Source organism: Eumetopias jubatus, unplaced genomic scaffold, assembly GCF_037043125.1.
Source record: "Eumetopias jubatus isolate StellerSeaLion01/CBP00866 unplaced genomic scaffold, mEumJub1_p1.0 scaffold_3, whole genome shotgun sequence".
Lineage (NCBI taxonomy): Eukaryota > Metazoa > Chordata > Mammalia > Carnivora > Otariidae > Eumetopias > Eumetopias jubatus.
Genome location: NW_028274809.1, coordinates 78,866,476 through 78,880,134, shown reverse-complemented (window position 1 = coordinate 78,880,134; position 13,659 = coordinate 78,866,476). Strand labels below are relative to the sequence as shown.

Genomic DNA, 13,659 nt, shown 5'->3' with positions numbered 1-13,659 from the left:
AAAAAAGAAGGAAACCCTGACATTTGTGACAACATGGATGAAACCTGAAGGCATTATGCTAAGTGAACTAAGTCAGACAGAGAAAGATAGAGTATGATCTCACTGTGTGTGGAATCTAAAAAATTGAACTCATAGAAATAGAAAGTAGACTAGTGGTTACCAGCGGTGTGTGTGGGCCAGGGAAGGGAGTGGGGAGGAGTAATGGGTAAAGGTGGTTAAAGGGTAGAGAATTCCAGTTATTAGATGAATTTAAGTTCTAAGGATGTACAGCATGGTAACTCTAGTTAACAATATCGTGTTGTATGTTTGAATATTGCTAAGACAGTAAATCCTAAAAGTCCTCACCACAAAACAAAACAAAAGATAACTATGTGAGATGATGGATGTGTTAACTAACCCTATTAGGGCAATCATTTTGCAATATGACACATACATATCAGCACAACATATATCAAATCATCACTTTGAACCCCTTAAACTTATACAGTTTTGTATGTTGACTGTACCTCAATAAAGTTGGGAGATTAAAAAAAAAACACATCTTGAAAAAAATTAAATGGAAACACTATGTGCAGAAAAAATGGCTGAGATTTTCCAAATTTTCACCATTCAGGTGAAAAACATTAACCCACAAATTCAAAAAGTGCTATAAATCCCAAGCAGGATAAAAAAAAAAAAAGCTATTCCTCGTCACATCACAGTAAAACTGCTGAAAAAAAAACCTTAGAAGTTGCCGTACTACTTCCAATAGGAAGTACTACTTCCCAAAGAACAACAATACAACTGAGAGCCACATTCTCCACGGAAATGTTGAAAGACAGAAGACAGTGAAGTCTATCTTAAAATGCTGAAAGACAGTAACTGCCAATCTACAATATTATACTTAGTGAAAATCCCCTTCAAAAATCAGGACTAAATAAATACTTTCCCAGCAAACAAAAGCTTTGAGAAATTCATCACCAGCACACCTGAATTAAAAAGAAACACTGAAGGAAATTCTTCAGGCAGAAGGAAAATGATCCCAGAAGCCAAGAAATGAAGAGATGAATGAAGAACATCAAGAAAAGTAAGATGTGAAATTAATATAAAAAGAAATGAATTTTAACTATGCAAAACAATGATCGTAGTGCTTTTTGCAAGGTTTTACATATATGTAAAATACTTGCACGTGACAATAATTCAAAAGACAAGAGGAAGTGAAACCACATTAAAGTCTTCAAATATACAAACATAATCAGGTAAGTGGTAAAAGTAAATGGACAGCCCAGTGTCACCAGGCACTAGAGGGAGGCTTCTAATGTAAAAGACAGAGACCAAAATAATAAACAAACAGAAACTGTCTGAGAAGAAACAGATAAGGAAGGGAAGAGAAGAAAAAACTAATGCACTCAGAAAGAAAAAGGTTAATTCATATACGTAGAAAAGTAAGAAAAGACACTATATCCATGAAACAAGAAAAGAAAGCAAAGAAAAAGAACATTCAGGAAACAAAATATAAAGCATTTCTTGGAAATTAAAATGATAATAGCAGAAATTAAAATTTCAATGAAAGGATTTGAGGATAAAATTAAATAAATCTCTGAAAAGGTAGAATATAAGGAAAAACATGAAATACAGGAGAGAAAAGATCAATTCAGGCAATCCAACATCCAAATAATAAGAGTTTTAGAAAAAAAAAAAGAATAGATAAAACAGAAGGGGGGAAATTTTTTAATTTAAAGAAAATTTCCCCAAATTGAAAGGCAAGAGTTCCCAGATTAAAAGTAGTAACCAAAGGAATGAAAGAAAAATTATAAGGAACATCATTTAAAAATTTCAGGACAAAGGAAAGGACAAAGAAAAGATTCAATAATTTCCAGGGAGAATTAAAAAAAAAAAAAGTCCAGATTCAAAGGATCAAGGATCACCATGGTATCAGATTTCTCTATAGCAACACTGGAAGCCCAAAACTCAGGGGCAGTAATGTCAAATACTCGGCAGAAATACGACTTTCATCTTAGACATCTCTACCCGACCGAACAAGAAATCGTGTGAGGACAAAACAAAATCATGATCTACATGTAAGTTCCCAAAAACTTTACTTCCCATGCCCCCTTTCAGATCAACTACTAAATAATGTTCTAAACCAAATTATGGGAGAAAACCAAGAAAGACATGGGGTCTAGGGAACAGGGATTCATTTATAGAAGCCAAACAAAGAGACCCTCTCCTAGGGTGTGAAGAGGAGTCACAGGGTGGCAGTTACGCACTGGGTCCAGCAAGCAACCGGTCCAGACCCAAACAGAAAGGAGGGCCCCCAGAAGGACGAGCTTCCAGCTCTCCCCCTCCCAGAACAAAAGGACCTAAACTGATTACCTAATATTTTCATAGGGACTGGGTATATTGCAGAGGAGATTTACACTTCTGGCAGACAGCTGAGAATGAGTTAGTGATCATTTTTGCTTAAGTACAGAGAAACCTAAGGTAAAAGAAGGAAAGAAGGAGAGAGACAGAGAAAGCCAATTATTAACTCTGGGAAAACCTAAACTTATAAAAGATAGGAAATGTAACTATACCTTGGCATACATCACATCTCTGAGTAATATTTATATAGTTACACCAATTTATATAATTACACCAATAGTGTAATTGGTGAGTAGTGACGCAATCAAAAATGATAAAGCAACACACTAAGAGAAGATGAAGAGTGGGCGTGTATCCTGAGGTTGCAGGACGTGGTTTCTTATTAAGAGCACTAAGTTTTTACCTTTCATAGTAAGAAGTCAGTAAATAAGACCTAAAGCTGAAAAAAAAATCAAGAAATGATGTTGCAAGCAAGTTATTAGAAATATGGCAGTAAACAGCAGAAGAAATAGCTTAAAGTTGAAAGAAGTTGCCTCCAGAGATTAAGAATTAAAGAGGAAAGGAGTGGAGCCGGAGATTGCTGTTTTTTATTATGAGCTTTGTAAAAGATTTGGCTTTTTCAATACTGTACATGTACAGTCAGTTATTTAATGTACATGTAGAATTTTGATAAAATAATATTAAATTTTAAAAGAGAGAAGGTGACATACATCTTTGTGAGTCACAAAATAAAACTAGAGTGAGTCATTGGTATGGCACTAAACTCAAAATGCTTGGATTTTAAAGCTAAAACCTTGCTTTTCTATTCATTCTTGCTTTTCTCATTCTTCTCAGGAGATTGATTAATTCACAGTAAAAACAAACAAACAAACAAACAAAAATACTCTGTGAACTACTAATTACTAGCAATTAATGTCCCTTTTCCTTACATCCAGTTGCAAATCACTGTTGCCTAAGAACTAGGGACTGCCAAGCTCATTCTAAGGAGTTGTACAGCTCATAATGTACCTTGTAAAAGTCAAGGTGAAAATCTTGTTCTAGTTCCCTTGTGTGACTAAACAAAAGGCATAAATAGCAATGTGACTCCCTGCAGAACTGAATGTGTACCAGGTGCAAGGACAGATCGCACTTCATGTTAGTGAATACACCAAGGATTTCATTGCTAAAGGACTTCACTCTGCTGAGAATTACTGCCACCAGAGGACCTTTATTAGCAGAAGCAACTATGAGTGAATGAAAATGCAACATAAACCAACATAGGCATTTCCAAAAAAGCACTAGAAAATCGATACCTCTTTGGATTTATCCAAAGAACAGCCCCTCCTCCCCTCTTTCAGATCCAGCAGCAGTGGCGTGCTGGTTTATCACGCCAGTTTTCCAGATAGATGCTAACAAAGAAGTCTCTCCCTTGTTGCTTTCTTCTGCCTAAAAACATTTTCAAGCTAATATTGATATCAGGTTAGCATGGCACTGCAGCCATGATTCTCATCTATGATTTGGGGGAAATTAAAGTATAACAATGGAATTCTATCGGGCATTCTCTACCTTCCCTCATTACTTACTTGTGTAAATATGGATTCTTGCCTGACGACCATAAATGGTGAAATTTACAACGGGGATTTCTTTGTCCCACTGGTCAAGTGAGGACAAAGAAATCCAAATACTAGATGCTCCAACTCCAGTTCCTGAGTTCAGCCATATCTAGTTCACCTACTCCCAACTGCCAAGAAGAGAATTTTGGTCCCATTTTGAAACACATCTCCCACAGAAGGAATAAAAATTTCTATAGAACAAGCAGTTAGGCATGATGTGTTATGGAAAGAAACCAATGTAATCTGGGTTTTAAGAAATTCTGGCTGTGGAATGTCTCTGAAAATGATTATGCAGTTACAGGATCCAGTTAGCCATTTCTGAAAACTTGATTTCCATTGTGCCGGCTACTTTGGCATGCTTTCTAATTCTCAGATGGTTTCCATTCATTCAACTCAAAAACATAAGTGCTAATTGCCTTGCTCTGGACTCTCTTAGTAGGTGTAAACTTTCCATCTAAGGCATAAGGGTCTAGTCCCATGATTCTTGTTAATGTTAATAAATAAAGCTCTATAGTAAAATGTTGGCCAGGGTAAAATAACTCTCCAAACATATGGACTCAAGATGATCATTCACACACAAGCAACAAAGAACTGAATCCAAGAACCTTAATGTTTAGTTTTCCTCCTACCTCAGACTGGTTTTCTACCTCATATATCTGCAAATAGGGGAAAAGAATTTATTCCTTGATATCTGTGTTGCACTATTCCTGTATAGAGAGTTATTCTCAAAGTGAGAATTTTTCACCCATCACCACCTGTTCCAAGGGAGACATTTACTAGGCATGATGCACGGGGACAGACAGGACCTATACATGAAAACAATTAATTATCAATGACAAGTAGAGGTTCCTAAATGACAAATGCATGACATAAATGAAATAATGCCATAGGAATTGGGGAGGGAGGGGTATACTGGGCGGGGGAAATAGATCAGGAGAAAGTGACAATGAACTGAGCTTTTAAGAAAATTTGAGAATGAACTAAATGGAGAGGCAGCATAGTATAATTTTTAAGAGTATGAACTCTGGAACAAACTGCCTGGCTTTAAACCCCAGCTGTGCCACTTAGTTAGCTGTGTGGCCTTAAACAGTTTGCTTAATATTGCTGAGCTTTAATTTCTGTACTTGTAAAAGTGGAATTAAATAGCATCTGCCATATCAAGAGATGTTGAGATTAAATTTAGTTAAAACATGTAAAGGACTTAGAACAATGCCTGATATAAAGCAAGTCCATAAATACAGTTACTGCTATTATTATTATTATATTTACTATTATTACTATTATTATTATTATCATATGGGAGAAGAGTGGAAAAGACATTCCTGGCAAGGAAAATATGCCAACAACTTTTAAAAATTAATAAATTATTTATCATATTTAATCACACGGTTATGCTGATATGAAAAGCTCATGCTAGCACCAACATCAGCAACTTTTTCCATTTGTCCCTGATACAAATGAACCAGCAATTTGAAAAGGTAAGTATTTAAGTGGTGAGATTTCACTTCATTTATGAACTGCCCATAGCTGCTTTGGAAACTTTTATTTGCCCAAAACATAAAAAGTGGAAGCGTATGTCATTAATTTAAAAAGAGACTTCACATATTTGTTTCATGATTTCAGCTCAGTCAGACATGAAGCCCCAGGTGCATTGGATGCAGGCATTAGAACAACATCAAAAAAAAAAACAAGAAAATGAGGTGCTAAACAGTCCACATGGTTTAGAACTCATTCCACCAGTCACTATGAATGCAAATGTCTCATTTACATAAAGCCCACTCATATTAATGTTAATTGGGAGCAAAGGAGAAGCTATCACCTCCTAGCCAGCATCAGATACAGGAAATCAGAATTCAAATTATTTCCACTGGAAATGGTAATAGGATCTTTCAAATTGTTATGTTGATCAGCTTTTAATATTTGGGTATTAATTCAAGAAATACCTACTGAGTAAAGAGCATTTACTGAGTGCTTACCATGACCCAGGCATTGTCCTAAATGTCTTTATGCATTTTTCATATAAATTTTTATAACAATCCTAATTAAAAGGTTCCATTATCATTCCCTCTTTTACTGATAAAGAATTGAAGTTAAAAAAGAATGAGGGTCTTGCCTAGTATCCCAAAGCATGTCTATCTGATTTTAAAGCCCATACCACCTGCTCAATATTAATTAATTTGTTTAACTCCAATGGCACCCATCTCCATGTGCTCATTCCCACTCCCATTCCTAGAAACAAAGCATACAAAGAGTGGCTCCTTTTCTTCTAAAGCAGAAAGGAGAAATATGGAAAGAATAAGAATGGTAGTAGCAACAATACCATTGAATTGTCCACCTGAACACACAGGAGAAAACCCAATACTTACGTTGTCATTATATGCCATTCTGTTTTAATCAGCCAAGGGTAGCCATAATCTAAATCTAACTGAGTAACTACACTGCCACAGATACCAGGTACAAGATGGGCTGCCTAAGTGGTTGTTTTTAGCAACTACTGAGAACAACTTAAAAGGTTTAATGCAAGGAAATAAGATTAATACATTTATAGCCAGATGCATCTGATAATTTCTCATGGTACCAGAGTTCTTAAAATGTTTTATTTCAGGCAATCTGTAGGAGTAAGACGTAGAAGCCAAGTGAGTCAGCACAGAAACTTGCTGTTGATTCTTTGATTTTGAGAGCAATATTTGTTTTCATTTTGAGAAAACTGTTTTGGGATCTTGCACCAGCTTATATGCCATTCTGTTGGCAGATGCTTCTCCCTATGGTTTCCCCCACACAACTATGGGTCTCAGCTCCACCAAAGACTCCCACACCCTACCTCCCTGGGTTTTCATACCCACACTGCTATGCAGGTTCCCACAGAGGGATTCTTTTTATAATGCATCTCTTAATTCCAAGCACCACCCACACTACAAGATTCAGGGGAAACTCACTTTACAAACAAGTTGGGGGTAATTAAAATCAAGTCCAACATAAGGCAACAACTTTAAAACCTTTAAATATGGTTATTTCCAGAGTTCGTGGGAAAAGTTAAAAAAAAAACATAAAACAAAGTTAAGCTCTTTTCAAATGAATCCCACAGATGCACATCCACATTACTGTCTTCTATACACACACCCTTTTAGAAGAAACCTACTGCCTGACCACAAAAGTTTCTTTTCCTGTAGGATCAAGCCATAAGACACCAGCAGCAATGGAGTCCCAAACCTACGTTTAGCCACCAATAACCACCATGGTGGATGGTGAGGTGGGGTGAAGAAGTTTCAATACTCCAGGTTAGTCTCCACCCACCCTAGGCCCAGGTAGCCCTCTCACTCTTCCCGGTTCTTCAGGAGAGAGGCATTATATTAACACACACAGAGAAATTTTCAGCAAATGTTACCAGAGAATTTTCAGAAAGTCACAACCTCAATCCATCTTAAGGAAAATAAATGTTTCCTTAAATACAATATACGTTGACTTTCTTCTCAGTGTGTGGTTTCCCAGAGACTCATTCTCATGCCCAGAGGCCAAGTTCAGGAAAAGCAGAGTCTTTCCATACCACTAAGGCAGGTGCCCCTATTTACTATCTTCTGACCATACCCACAGTGTAGCTAGCACTTCAAAGAGATCCCTTTTCTTTCCCTCAAGCTTGATCAAATTCTTGGACATGGCATCTGTCATACTCATCACTGTAAATAGAAGGATCAAATGAGGACTCACCATTGCCTGGTTTATAGCAACTGTTCTGTAGTCAAGAGCAATGTTCTATCACTTCCATTTGGGGGGGTATTTAATACAAATAGAAATTAAATAAAATTTCCTTGTATACTTTCATTCTAAAATTGCAGCATTTGAAGAAAAAGCCCATGCATTGGTTCTGTGAGTTTTATAAAATATTTCATGCTGGTTGGTTCTGTTGTTCCAAGTAACACCTACTTACTGCAATAATTGTGTGTGTTTATTAGAGAGGGCTGTAATACTTATATGCTTTCCATGGTGGGTATTTCATAAGTTGCTCCATATCAGAATAGCCTAAGTCTTAAGAATACCATAAAATTTTTTTCTTTATAGTTCAGAGTCCCTCATCTGCTCCCTCCCTTCTCCTTTTTTGACTTCCTTTATTCCCTCCTTCCATCACTTCCTTCTTTCAGCTACCATGTTTTCACCCAGAATATTTGAGAATTAAGGTCTTTTGAAAGCAAATCTGAAACATCTAAATTACAAGAAACTAAAATTGTGTACTTGTGCTTTTCCCAGGTCCTTAAAGTCAATGGATATACAGCAATATGCAAAGCATAGAGCTTGCTATTGCTTTTAGAGCTCTAACATTTTTAGAAACTCATGGATAGGAAGAATAATGAAAGCCTGGCAGAGAAATTAAGAAGTAGTTTCATTATTCATTTGTTCTTAACAGAATTATAGAGGGAATAATTTGGAAGATATAGAGATTTGACACCACCATCCCAGTCATAAACTGACAGGACAAAAATTATTTACCTAAACCAAGAGTCAGGAAACTAAGGGCCATGGACCAAAAACCCAAGACACTGCCTATTTGTGTTAATAAAGTATTATTGGTAAATGCGTTGCCACACCCATGCATTTACGTATTGTTCATGGCTGTTTTTGTGCTGCAATGGCCAAGTTGAATAACTGTGACAGAGACTATGAGGTCCATAAGGCCTGAAATATTTATTATCTGGCTTTTTACACAAAAACGAATGTAATATTCAGAAATCTTATGTCTCATACATTAATTAATATGAACAGAAACAAGATCTCTAAAAGTATATTCATCATCAATTGGTATCTTATGTTGTCCTTGCATTTGAAGTCACCACTACTGCGGTGATTGTTAGAACATGTTGCATCTATGTCCTATGGTGCTTATCGGTAGTAAAATGAGTGATGCTCACAGTCTTTTTCACAAGCGGAACATGTAGAAATTGACACTTGGCTTAGTCACTGCCAAACCTACCAGCAAACTTCTTGGAAACTTCCCTTACCGCTGTTTCTGATTGCTATAAGCCATGATGTTCCAATGATCTGAAGGCATTAATGCTATAGTTGAGTACAGAATGAAATTTCATTGGTTCAAATTCTGATTCTACAATTAATAGCTGTGCAAAAAAATAAATAAATAAATAATTTTTAAAAAAACAATTAATAGCTGTGCTTTGGTTTCCTTGCCTATAAAAAAGGGATAGTAACAGTATCTACCTTGCAGTGTAAGACATCTAGAACAGCGTTGGGCAATATGTGCTTACTTAGCACTCCATAAGTACTAGCCATAATTTTATTATTTGCAGGTACGCTTCACTGTCGTGAAATATGTGTTATGTACTCCAGAATAACAGTTACTTCACTTTACCTTGTAATTCTGAAATTGACTGTGTGTTCCACATAATAGTTTCATGTTAAACATGGTTATGTCTTAGGATTAACCCATTAGTCAATCAGTAAGTATACGTACGGCATCCGCCCCATGCAGAGCAAGACATTAAAAACTGCAGGGATACAAAGTAAGCATGAGAGCTCTATCCCTCGGTGGTGGCAGAGGACAATGCAGATGTGGCCAAGTTTAAGGTTCAAGATCCTTACGGCAAAAAGGAGGAGCTGCTTAAACAGTTGGAAGACCTGAAGGTGGAGCTGTCCCAGCTGCACATCACCAAAGTGACAGGTGGAACGGCTTCCAAACTGTCCAAGATCCCAGCTGTTTGCAAACCCATCGCTCATGTTCTCACTGTCATCAGCCAGACTCAGAAAGAGAACCTCAGGAAATTCTACAAGGGTAAGAAGGATAAGCCCTGGGATCTGCAGCCCAAGAAGACACACGCCCTTTGCCACCGGCTGAACAAGTGGGAGGAGAACCTGAAGACCAAGAAGCAGCAGTGGAAGGAGCAGCTATATTCACTGCAGAAGTATGCAAGGCCTGAGCACCAGGATCATAAAACATACACAAACTGAAGGAAAAAAAAAAAGTAAGCCTAAGATAGAATCCAGTCCCTAGTAGAACTACTAGCATTGGCACCTGAAGAAGTGGTTCTATCTGCCCATAGCACAAGCAAACCAAAAACAAAACAAAACAAAACAACACCAACACCAACAACAAAAACCACTGATTATCCTCTGACATTCTTCCAGGCAAAAGGGAATGGGGAAGTCAGAACACCTTTAATATGGAATGAGGCATGGAAATCCCATTGTAATTAGTCTGTGCCACTCAATTTAGTATTTGTAAAAATTCAATGGGAAGAGAAAGCTCAATGAAGCCTGCAGTGGTCATGTGAGGAAGGCTTCATGGATGAGGAGAAATATGAATTTATGTATATAAACAGAGAGGGGAGGTCTTGTAAAGCAAAGGATCACAAAGGCAGTCTGCTCATGACATGGGCAGGGAACCAGTGGTTATGGGGTGAAGCTGTTCACAGGGGCCACATGTGAGATGTGGACTTAGCCTCAAATCTAATGGCACAAATAATACAAGAATGTGAATAAAGGATATAGAGGGACTGTGTGGGCTTTTTATGGAAATTGCCAGCCTCTCGAGTTTTCAAATGGAGGCACTGGTTTGATGGTATCTGCTGCATTTAAAACTTGTTCAGCTCATGGTTAGTTGTCAAGTGCAACCCTGAATGTGGGGGCAGGAAAGGATGGTGGGGCAGGTCAACTTAACTTTGAGTGGGACAATGAAATGGAATGTTAGAATCTCAACTATTTGTCAGATGGTTCGGGAGAGGATCACTTAGAGTCAATGAAGAAACTAAGAAGCCATGATTGAGGTGTCAAGTAGGAAGAATGTAACATGGAGATAGGAAAGACCTTCAGAGTGATAAATGAGAAGGTTAGTAACAGACTAGTCACAGCAAGTGAAGCGGGGGAGGGGAATTAAAGATGACCCAAGGGCTGCCCCAGAGGACCTTAGGAATAATGATGCCCCTGGCCACAATCAAAGATTGGCAAGGAGGACAGGCTCTGCATATTACTTCCTGTTCTCTGCAAAAGTACAGTAGTATGGTAAAGAACAATGACTTTACAAACACTGCATATAAACATCTACTGGATTCCTTTTGTGTGAGCTTCAAAAGAATAGTCATGGCTCTAGTATTTCTTATGGCAACCATAATTCATTATCTTGAAAATATTTCCTATAAAACTATAATCTGTATGTGGGAAGTTGACTCAGAGCCAAGCTGTCCCTTTGGCAGCAATCTGGGGAGAACCACCTACTGCTGCAGAGTCAGCTTTTCTCAAAATGTGTATTTGGTTAAAATTTTTTTAAATAAAAAATAAAAACTTAGTGCCCTGAAAACACTTCCCAGCTACACCCACCTTCCAAAATTTCTTGTGTGAACAACCCACTACTCAATAGTCCTGAGTACTCATAAATCTCCAGAAGGGAAGGACTCAGACACCCAGTAGGGTGATTATGATATGAGGGAAAGGAAGAAGCATGTGTCTGAAAACCACCAATTTATGGTAGATCTGATTCTTTCCATTTAAGTAATCGCTTTTAAGTAAATACTGTCTTTCAGATTCCTCCCCTACCTCTGCCCCGCCCCAAGGGAGGATCTGGCTATATGTAGGGGTTAAAAGATGTTGAAGTGGCAGAAAGAGAGCTCAGATCTATGCACTCAGGTTCTTCTGCTGGTCTCAGAACTCCGTAACAGTGAGGCCAAGAGAGATGAAGACAGAGATGTTGGCACCTTCTTCAACCAAGAACATTATACTTTCCTGACTTACGTTCTCCAATGCACCAAGGTGAATGACACCCAACAAACAGGGCAGAGTAATGGCAGCCTCTATGCTACACCAGGGGCAGTGCCGACTGGCTGGGCAATGCCCAGCAGAGGGCACCACAGTGCCCAGGGAACTAAGTCGTGAGTCTGGGCCAGGAAAATAGAGGATCAAATAAGTGCTGACATTCGTTCATGAGGTCAGTTGACCCAAACTTCCTGAGTAGTTGGGAAAAATACTGGGTTGGGTTTTCAAGGGGCTTGAAGCTCTGCAATGTCCAACAGGGGTAAAAGCCAGTATACAGTCATTCAGACTGCATTATCCCGACTGTAGGCAAGGTCACATTCTGTTGCCATGGTCAGCAACTTTAAGAGAAGAGCTTGCTCCCAACCTCTGCTTCACTAGCACCGCTGACCCAGCCCCATCTTCTGCCTTCTTCAGGCTGCTCCTAAGCTCAGCTGTCACCTACCCCAGCTCCTATGGTCTAGGACTCAGGAGATGTTTTTGAGAGAGAAGGGCCTAGTTACCTTACACTCTATATATTTTTAAAAATTCATTTTAAACTTCAAAGATTTACCCAGATTATAATAATTATGGCTAATATTTGTTGAGTTCTTATATTGTACTCAACACACTTACATATGTAATACACAGAGCAACATTTGGAAGTAGAGAGTATTCCCCTTACCTTTCCATAGTTGGGGCCTGAGGCACGGAAAGATTAATTACCTTGTTCTAAGTCACAGCCAGTAAAGTGGCAGAATGAGAATACAAACCCAGGCATTCTTATTCCAGAGCTGTTTTCTTGATCAGACATAGATACGTACATACACATGTGATAGGTACAGACAGACAGACAGATGGTAGATGGATGGATGAATAGACACACACTGGTATGATACCTGGAAAATTAAGAGGAGCAAAATTGTAAGATTTTTAGAACTTTACATGTAGAAGGCACTTCAGAGATCATCTGGTATAGTGATTTTCAAACTGGATTAAATCTTCTCCAGGGAGCAGAGTCAGGCAGTGTCATGTAGGTTAGGTGAGCAAGGGAGTGGGTGAGGCAGCAGGGCTCAGAGGCCCTCTATCCCTACTGTTACCTGAACAGCTCTGCATTTGTCTGTTTTATGTACTAGGATTCTGTGTAAGACTTTTTATAGAAAAAAATTATGTTGCTAGAAATAACTTAAGAATCGTTGTTATCTATCCCAGTGCTCTCATCAAAAATGAGGAAACTGAGGCCCAGTTTCATTTGAATCACACAGCAAGTTATGACAAAGTTGAACCAAGCACTTACTCTCCAAACTCGTCTGTAGGAAATATGGAACACCCAAAGGTGACTTTCAACTTTCCCATCAGGAGCTACTGTTGAAGAAACTACTTTATTTTTTCTTTTTTTAGCGTTGGGAGTAGGAGGGTGGGTAAAGCTTGCCCTGTTGGAAACAAATGAACAATCCTTCAATATTAAGGTAAATGTGACCTGAAAAAAAAATTACAAGGGAATCTTATTCTGTTACCTGTCACCTGCTCCTTGAATAAAGAGTTTTCCTGTGGTTTATGTGAGTCTTTTACTCCAATAAGGGAATCCTCCACTAGCGCTCTGTCTGATGCTGTGATCACACCAGGATTGCCAAAGAGAGAAGAAAGACTTCTTTGGCAATTCTTATCCCAGGTCAGCTGTGTCCTCTTGGGTATCAAAGAAGGATTACTTTGCTGGCAGAGAGTTCCTAATAAGTTTAACACAAGGACGAAGTCTAAATACCCTGCTGCAAGGAGCACATGAAGGCAAAGCCCTCTGGCTGGCTATATAGGTAATTCAAATGGAAAATGTACTGCAGTGAAGTCAACTTACAGGCTCAGAAACCTGAGGTTGCTGTCCCAGTCCCACTAAGAGAAACTCTAGCTCATGGGAACAGACTCACATGAATAATCAAACACAAAGAATCCCAAATACACACACACGCACACACACACACACACACACACACACACACACACA

The 13,659-nt window shown here is 38.4% G+C and overlaps 1 pseudogene; it reads left to right on the top strand.

Moving 5' to 3' along the window:
* Window positions 1-7,170: 7,170 nt before the first annotated feature.
* LOC114216476 (large ribosomal subunit protein uL29 pseudogene) lies at window positions 7,171-9,887 on the top strand (annotated as a pseudogene).
* Window positions 9,888-13,659: the final 3,772 nt, after the last annotated feature.